Source organism: Trichoplusia ni, chromosome 14 (genome assembly GCF_003590095.1).
Source record: "Trichoplusia ni isolate ovarian cell line Hi5 chromosome 14, tn1, whole genome shotgun sequence".
Classification (NCBI taxonomy): Eukaryota; Metazoa; Arthropoda; class Insecta; order Lepidoptera; family Noctuidae; genus Trichoplusia; species Trichoplusia ni.
Window position 1 is genome coordinate 278,481 of NC_039491.1, and position 10,365 is coordinate 288,845.

Below are 10,365 nucleotides of genomic sequence, written 5' to 3' on the forward strand. Positions count from 1 at the left end.
ACGAAATATTCCCCCTAGTATTACAATAAATAATCTTAATCGTGGTCTGGTCTTGAGTCGGTTTATACTTTGCCTATTAGATTAAACTCAGCAAGCTTTATCTAACCATTATTCTCAAAACCTTACGCAGTATTATAGCAATTATGTTTACAGTATCAAGGGGAGAAAAAAAACAAATATTTTTAACGAAGCGGTGTCGTATTGTACTTTCCGAGGATAAAAACCATAAATAAGTGTCTACCAATTCCGCCAACGTTTGCTCTCATTTTATTTTTATATTTTTTATAACTTCAGTTAAATTCGGCTTAATTATTTTGTGTTCCGACCTTCAGCAAAGTAATTTGGGGTAAGAAAAGCCCGTCGTAAAGTATCGTCAACCTTGGATTTTGGAGTGGAAGTATAATACCGACTTGCATAAAAAATTATACTCGTGGGATTTTTTAAACCTTTTCTACCTGCTATGTTTGTATAGTATTGATATTTTAATCACGGGAAGAAGTGTTAAGTGTTAAGTTAAGTGAGAGTTTTAATTACTTCTTTAGACTTTAATCTTCTTTTTTTTTTCGTGTTTTTGGTTTACAATCTGGTATCACATTTTAGCCGACATCAGGCCTTCTGATGTGTCACTTACCTTGAAAAATTAACGTGTATTGGTTTTCTCACCTGCTTCGTTTTCCCATTTTTTTTTAGATGAAATAAAAAGAGTGTATTTTAATTTATTTACAATTTTACAGAGTTAAATATTTACAAGTTAAAAAACAAAAAAATATTAAATTAAAGCATCAAAAAAATTCATCGGCGTCGCTGCCGGCTGGGAGTGTGCCCAAAAGGCTGGCAGCATTGCCACGTTGAATGGCAATGCTAATCCTCTGAGCGAGGTAAAAGCCAGCCTTTGGGTCACGAGAAGTGTCAACGAGACGCTTTGCTAGGTCTTTAAAAAGCGTTTTGGCACTCGGCCCCCACGGCCCAAAAGTTTCAACAACTACCAACTAGATTACCATATTTGCGCCGTTTGAGGTTTTCAGCAGCCGCGGCAGCAGAGCCAGCGCAGCTCGAAGAACTGGGAAGGTGAGATGGCGCAAGAATATCGACACAAGTGGCGTCCCACACTAAAGGCCTACCAATCTTCCAAGGGAACAAAGACATACCGTCCGGTCTTTTGCCATCATCGCGAACCATTAGGTTCTAACACAGCAGGTATGCCGACGGCAACAAGAGCTCGACGGATAATGTCATTAATATTCGCGTGACGAGCCATGCGACCTGCACTACGGCTGCATGATAGACCGTGGTGTCCGAGGCTGTTTTCCCATTTATATTCGAAATGACTTTGTTGTGTCGGGATTTGAACGTGCAATGTATGATTTGGCAGCCCAACGGTCATCACGGTTTGACGAACCTTCTCGTATTCCAAACGTTTTGTATTACTGGACGTCATCTAAAACAAGCAGGCAGAAGCAGGTGATACTTCATTTGAGAGACCACACATCTCTGCTAAATGTGGCCTCCTCCCAAAACGCCATCAATCCTTCTTAAGACATCGGTCAAAATAATATCCTTGTCTAGGAACGGCTTCATGCCAATTACAATTCTATTGTATAAATACTTTAGGTTCTTTTTAGAGCTTATTGTAGCTTATCCATCTCCCGTATATCCATGTTTTCCAGTGCACTGTAACTGTATCTTGTACAATAAAATACCGTTTACATTTCAGCTTTGTTGTTCACTTGTTTGCCGGCCTGGACCGTCCACCCTCGAGTCTACCCGCGTTATTTATTCAAGAAATTTTGTATTTGCATACCTATTTAGATATGTTGTATAATTTTACAAACGTTTATACGAATAGTAAAAACGGTGGAGTTATTGTTTAGTTTTTATCTGGGAATTTTGGACTTTTCAGATGAAAAAAAGGAGAAAATTAAAAGTATCAGGGTGAAAAATAAGTTCATGCTTTACATTGATAATTTTAATTAGAAAATACTCTTGAGCAGAAACATAAAAGAATTGTGGAAACTAAATTTCAGTTCTTATTACTGACTTACTTTTAAATTGTGCTTAGACAGAGTTTTTTCAAAACACGTGCATAAATGACGCAATAATCTGATAGCGATTTTTACATGTTTACACGTTACATAATAAATAAACAACTAGATAACAGCGATCAAAAACAAGTTAAAACATTACAGTAACGAACAATTACGAATTAATTACAACGAATAGAGCTTATTACACGGACCGCTTAACAACTGAAGTTGGTCCAAACTATTTCATTCAACGTATAATGTTTGTTGAGAACTTCCGAAGCAAATTCTTGGGTACACCAGAGTTTTGAACTGAAACATTCGATACGATGCAGGCAAATAATGAGTTTTGACTTCATCAACTATTTTATAGGGAATATTTTTATTATTATAATTATACTCCATAGCCTTTATAGAGGATAATAATCCTAAAGGGGTTATAAAAGGTCGGTAAGTGTTTTCTGAGCAAAACAGTTCATGATTTGATTATTCTTGGTTTTAATTATTTATTTATTGACGAATAAGGTTTGCTGTTGTAGTGTTTCTAATTGAATTACTTCGAAGCGACAACTATCTTTTTTTTACAACTGCATATATATTTTTACTAAATTAAAAATTGATACAAAAAACCCTTTGAACAAACTTAGACTGGCCTGTCAGTCCATTTATTTACAGTGCAATTCGGCTAGAATTTTGCTAACTGCTGCGGGTGTAACTCTGATATACATAGCAAGCTTTGTTGGGGCAGGTTTTAAATAAAAATCTGGTTTTGTTTATCTAGTGGCCTGTTCTTTGTAAGGGTATTAATTGGGATCGAGCGCCATGTTCTATTGTATTCAGGCCGTGTTAGGTTTTCATCATGGTATTGGCTACGACGGCTAAAAGTTTTGTAAATGTTGTACTTTATCTAGGAATTTTGACTTTTAGTATTTCGTCCAAAACTGATTACTTCTAACGTCAGACATTTTATGGAGAACGATGAAAAACGAAAACCTCATTTCACACTATTTTTAGTACTGACTGAACAAAATATACACGGCTACATATCTTAACCAGAGTAAAGACTAATGTGGAAAAATTGCAGATTTTAACTAAGTGAAACCATTCAGAAATGACTAACGATAAGTATCTATCACTAGCTGTTGCCCGCGACTTCGTCCCCGTGGGTAGAAGATATAAGTTATGATTTATACCTGCCCTGGTTTTGTCTATATATATATATGTAATATAGTGGGTGTAATTTATCTATAATATGTATGTATTTAGAAATATATAAGTAAGTTTATCAGTTGTCCGGTTACCATAACACAAGCTCTGCTTAGCTTGGGATCAGATAACCGTGTGTGAGTTGTCCCAGGATTTATTTATTTATTATTTTTTATTTATTTATATATATGAACGCGCTAATCTCAGGAACTACTGGTTCAAATTGAAAAAATATTTTTGTGTTGAATAGACCATTAATCGAAGAAGGCTTTAGGCTATAAATCATCACGCTGCGACTAATAGGAGCGAAGATACAATGGAAAATGTGAAAAAACCAGGGCAGGTATAAATCATAACTTATATCTTCTACCCACGGGGACGAAGTCGCGGGCAACAGCTAGTGATAGATACTTATCGTTAGTCATTTCTGAATGGTTACTGCATATATATATATATATATATATATATATATATATATATATATATATATATATATATATATATATATATATATATATATATATATATATATATATATATATATATATATATATATATATATATGTAAGGATATAGAGTATAGATATAGATTAAAAACTAACTCAAGACTTAAATTCATATCAATTGCATATTTACTATTTATCACTGTCTCAGTCAAAATTAGTTGCTCTAAAGCTTATGAATACCTCCTTTGTCGATTACCAAGTGTCAGACCCAATGGTAACAAAGCATAGACTGGAAATATACCATAGTGCACGTACTTTTCAGTTAAACTAAAATTGATATCATCACTCAAAGAAGCAAGTAAGTAACTCTAGTAAGCATAACCGGTAAAAAAAACCAGTGATTTCGTCATGCCCAATCAACACCAGCAAACTCTTCAAACGGCCTGTTTAGCCAACAATTTGTCGCTGCATCGGCACATCAAAGCGTTTTTGAATTTCAAAGTCGGTTCACGCTTGGGCGTTAGGTCACCGCGTTCGCTCTGTTAGCTAGTTTTAGTTTTATAGCTGTTGGCTACGGACTTGTAATGGCGGGTTTTGCTCAAGATTCTCGAAATCAGTTCGCTTATAAAGTTAGGCTATGTTGCTGCTGATTTGTGAGGGTTTCGTGCTAGGAGTTCGATTGAGTGAATATACGCTTTTTTTTTATTAGCCTTTATTTACGCCATAATAATGACATTTATTTTCAGTTACTGTCAGTAAATTCTTTCCTTATAAAGAATTTCCAAAGAACGACACCCAGACTCAAAATAAGCAATCGTGGATCATACCAATGCAAATATATATTTTTTTTCCTATAAAGCATAATAAAACGTGTCTTTTTGGGAAAGGTGCAAAAAAAATACCAGTTGCAACGGTTGACACGTATATCTTGTTTTACCGCATAGTCTCGACCTAAATCTACCTAGATCTGCCCCCAAAGGTCAGCTCATACGTCATCCATTGTTCGCCCATCACATTGTGTTTGAACTTATAAACAGACCTTGACTTCTTTTATTTTGAAACTTGCAACAACTTCTATCAGTTTCCTCACACCTATTCAGGAAAAAAGTTTATTTCAAAAGTTATGGTTTTGTTGGTAAATATAATAATATGTACTAATTTTTTTTCTCCCTGGTTCTGATCTGATTGGTTTTGTAAAGCTCACGTACTTTTCTAACTGCTGATATATTGCTCTGTTACTAAAAAAATACACAATCTAGTAGGGCACACATAAACGAGTAGAGAAGAAATAATTGCACATTTTATGAACACAGACTCAACTGACTAAGAATTTCTTACGCTCTACTATACAGTACTTAGCTTGCTTTAAAACAAACACTATTCTTATCTAAAAATAGGTACTATAAAATTGAACAGATCTGCTATTGTGGATAAAGTATTTAAGTACAAACACGCTCGATCAAATTGGGTTTAACGAAAATCTCTCGTGAATGCAAACAGTACGGCCGGCCGGCTGCCTTCAAATTGCCGTGCAAGCAGATTTCACGAGCAGGAAACAAAGCGAATGCCAGCCACAGTTTTGCACCGTGTTGATATGCCCGATTTTGTTAATCTTTTACAAGCAAAACAGTACTTAGCACGGAACGCAAAAATAAACGCTTTTTGCGTGCAAACGCTGCAAAGCTAGAGCGATTCAGCTGGCTACAGCGAAACTGAAAGAGTAATGTAACCTGACTCCAAAACCCTTTGTATAAGCGTCATTAGTGTTGACCTAGCTTCTCTATTGAATGTATTTTGACGAATGACATAACGCCGAGTTCTTTACAAAAGTCATGTAATGGACGCTTGCTACCAACTCAATTTGTTTTACAGAGCCTAACGAATTGAGGTACGAAATTTAAATAAATTTAAAAATTTAATTTTGAATTTCGATCCCCGCGTAAAGTTATTCGTCCTTTTTTTAGTATGACCTAACATGATAAATAATTGTATACATGTGTTAATATTCAATTGTTGATAATAAATTTAGTTAAAAACAATACGAGAATGAAAATGCAGCTATTGTTAGTAAGTTAGCTCTAGAGTAAATACTTTCAATGTTGAATAAAACATATGCAATGCCAACACAGCTGGAGTATATTATTTCAACAATAAAAAAATCGTAGTTATTATTCATGGCGCGGAGAGGAGAGCTCAGTTTTTGGCTATAACTGAAAATGTAAATTTCGCAGGTGCCGAGCAGGACGATCTTTCAATTATTCAAGTGCAACACAAGCCCTCCGTGCCGCTGCCGGCGGTGCCGCCGCGAACACAGACGCGGTCCGGATTTATTCTCCAAATTGCTGTGAGCTTCTATACTGAAACGTGATTTACGTTCTAAGATTTAGCACTTCCACTTGTATCGAAACGTTAAAACATTTGTTACTAACTCGAAATCTACAGCCGCACTGTTTGAGAAAACGTCCGAAACCCAAGATTTCTTACTCTCACGTCGCCGAAATATGTAGGAGGGAATAAGAAGGTTTCTCAGTTTTAATTAAGTCTTATTTTTGTTGAGAGCCGCCTTCTTAATCTTGTGATTCGTGACCGACGCACAAACTAGGTGCCATTTTGACGGAACTCCTTAGTTCAAGGAGCATTCCAAAAATACTTAGCATTTTCGTCACATTTTTAATTTGGGTTAAACTAAGCTTAAGAAAAATAAGCGTTTCGAAAACAAAATATAGTAATATTCTATCAAATGATTATAAGCTAACTAATTTTTGTATTAAGTAACTAAAAGTTATTAATAAATTACATTCCTGTTTCTACACAACACAAACTATAAATCGTGTCGCTTTGCGCCATTTAAAGCTATGCTAATCTTTAATACCATCCTATCATTAACTATAACAACGAAATTTCATTTTCACGTTTCCACTTTTAAATCTTACCACGTAACATATTTCTTGTTACCGAACGATATAAACAAAAGGTTTGACAAATACCTTTAGTATTACGCCTGTAGTGTTTTATATAAATATATCGTGAAGCACATGTGCGGCTCTCGGAGATAGTAACTCACATCGGAGGGAGAACGGAGACTCATTTCTTAGTGACTACTGACGGGATATAAAACGTGTTTGTCCGTCATGTTGTTATGTTTCTGCTATTGTTACATACTGTTGGATACAATGACATTACACAATAATGTAACGGTTTACTCACGCTTATTTATCGGGGGGAGGGGGTCCAGTTAATCATAAGCCATCCAACACCAAGTACTTAAAATATTATGTATCTGAAGAAAATATGTAGAAAATTCCTCAATTCATTTTCATCGAGTTTCCCATGGGAATAGGACTTTTTCCGTAGTAAAACGTGGCGTATGTGTTAATCTAGGGTGCCAGATAACTCGGTACCAAAATTTCATTAAAATCAGTTCAACTGTTTTGACGTGAAGAAATAACAAACATACACGAACTCACAAACTTTCGCCTTTATAACATTAGTGGGATGAGATGTTTTATTTTGTATAACGTAATTGAGTCGTGATTATTGGTTTTGCATAGTTATGACCCTATCTCACACCTCCAAACCAGTTACTGAACCTCACTATTCATCAGTCTCATTACAAAATCAGATTAATTATCAAAAATCTTTTGGGCTTAAAACATTTAAAACTCTTTGCAATCACAATTAAACAGGCAGTTACCGCTGACGGAGCCGACCGCCGTAGTTGCACATTACGCGGTTTTATTTGATTCGCCAGATACATTAATTAAGGTTTTATGTGATAAATATCAAATAATCACATGTAACTTATATTATTTTGAATATGTAATTGTTTTGAGAGTTCAGTTAAAATTTAAAGTTACTTACTTTTGAATAGATTGTAGGTACTTTACTTATACTAATATTGTAAAGCTAAATAGTTTATTTATTTGTTTTAACGCACTAAGCTCTGGAACTACTAGTCAAATTAAAAAAAATATTTCCTTATTAGAAAGCCCATTTATTAAGATTTTGGGACATTACGGACCACTGCGGTATCATTAGTAGGAACAGAGCAATAAATAAATATGTTACACTAGCTGTTGCCCGCGACTTCGTCCGCGTGGTTTTTAGATAGGAATTTTTGAACGGAAACCCTCGAAGATGATTAATTTTATCTTCCCTCCTATTAGTCGCAGCGTGATGGTATATAGAATAAAACCTTCCTCGATGAATGGTCAATTCAACACAGAACAACAAATTTTTCAATTTGAACCGGTAGTTACTTACTGAGATCAGCGCGTTCAAACAAAGCTGCAACAAACAGCTTTATATACTAGTATAGAAGTATAGATTGGGATTGGGAAGAAAATGGGTGCACCCTAAACCTATTAATCCTAACTAGCAACGACTAGTTATGAATAAAGTTAGTAGTAGATGTTGTTGATTGGTTGATGTCGAGAAAAAACGTCCTAGGCCGTCAATAGGCCAAGAACTTCTTGAAACACGTTGTTTTTTATTCATATTTCAGAAACTACAGACCATTTGCATTCGTTCCAATAGAATGTGGTTTGCCAAAGTCGCGACGGACGTACAAGCGAACCCGCAACTCTTGTCGATGCAGAGAGAAAAACCGATTTGCTTGTTTTTTTTTTAAGTAAGAAATTCTTTAAGTTCAAGTTTTGCTGTTTACTAAAACTATAAATAATACTTTGAACTTTCAAATTAAGGAACTCGAAAACAGCACACAGCAAAATTAAAACTCGACAAGAAAACTTCAGCACTAAAACAATAAGCTATAATTTCCCGAAAATACTACCTGATACACTAAAAACTTGTACGATTGTTAATGTTAAGACTTTTACGTGAGTCAGCTATTCTATTATTTAGGGGACACGCCTGCAAATTCGAAATCTGGCGGGTTTCCAAATTGAATTAAACGGGAGCGCGTGGCCGGCCTACGACCGAAGTTTGATCGTTCGGCAATGTGTCGACTCCTTGCTCTGAGCACCGCTTTAACGACCTTCTGAGGAAACTTCACAACAATTGCACTACATGCAAGTACATTGCTCTCGGTTATAAGTGTTATAACTCTTGGAGTAATTGTTAAACCTTATTGCCTAGTTTTGTGTGTATTAAGATGGTTTTTCAGGCCTTACTTTCGAAATCCGAAATAAGTAGTTATTTACTCTGGTAACAAAACAAGCTTTATCGATCCACTTAAAATTACAATCGTTATCAATCATATTTCTATGCAGTTCCTAACAAAGTCACCTGTCAAAACACTACTTATTTAACTTCTACTCACGTAAATGGGTCTAGGTAATTAGTTTCAAATTAATATCGTGACATACACGATGACGAAGATTTACAAAGGAAATTAGATTGATAAGCCTGTAAATTATCCTCGATGTAAATGATAAACATGCCATTAATCATAAAGACAAGATAACATCCATTACGTGTAAGTTATTGGCCTATTACCCACGCGTCTTACGTTGATTTATTTAGTTTTAAACTGTACTTAGCAAGTAAACTGCTCTTTACCGCAGGAATACACGATGTATACACAGTTTCGTATCAAACGGACTTTGCATCAAATTGAAGATTCAACGATGTACCTTTAGAAGCGATTATTAAATAAACAGACATTTATACACAGTCTGATACAAAAAGAGCAAAAAAAATCATTATTCAAAACAAAATAAATGAAAAGATAACTTAGCATTTAAGTGTCCAAGATATTTTGATAGTAACTGTCGTGAGAATGATTCATTATTAAATGATGTAACGGTTTACTCACGCGTATTTATCGGCGTAGCCCGACTAGTTTCGGACCCAACCGGAGTCCTTAATCATGAGCAGACGCGGCGGGATCGCGAGTCGAACATTCGCGTGAGTAAACCGTTACATCATTTAATAGTGTCCAAGATGACTAAATTTTTTGTCCATCGTGAATAACTAATGAGTTGACTTCTTTTCTACTCTTTCTTGAAGAGTGGATGCTAAACCCTACCCCTCACTCTTCAAAAGAGAGAGAGCGTACAGGATGAAGCTTCTTTCTCTTTTTAAAAATATTTGTTGATCGGCTTGACAAATGGTATGTAGGAAAATAATAAATTCACTATCATCAATTATTAAAACAAGTTTATTTTAGGCATCGTATCAGATTATTAAGGCTTGTGGTGACGTCGCGCGTCGCCCGTGACGACTGCAGCACGAAGGTCGTCTCACTTTCAATCATGGCTGAGGTTGCCAAGAAGCCTTCCACCGGGTAAAACAAGACTGAGAATGATGTGAAAAAGAGATACCGCTCTGCAAAGTGAAGAGCTCCGTCCCTTTTCCACAAGCGTGAAACTAGCCCACTTGAAAACACAGTAGACTATTAATTTTTAAATTTACCTTTGATAAGTAACAGTTAATTCAATAATAATTGATACCGTGAACAAACCAAAGTTTAAACCACGTTTATGACATTTTTTTTATTATAATGGATTTTCTTTTATATTTTGAAAGAAACCTCGTTAGGCGGGAAATGGATGGTAATTTAATACATAGTCTCAAAGGAAATATAAATTGTTGTTATTTTAAACAATGAGTATTAAATGGAAAGCGAAGGCGTGGCCCGTTATCACGAAGGTCGGTTTTTAACTTTACTTATTTTATGAGGTATATACATATATCGCTTTCGAAGCATTACAAATGAGTTTTCAATAATA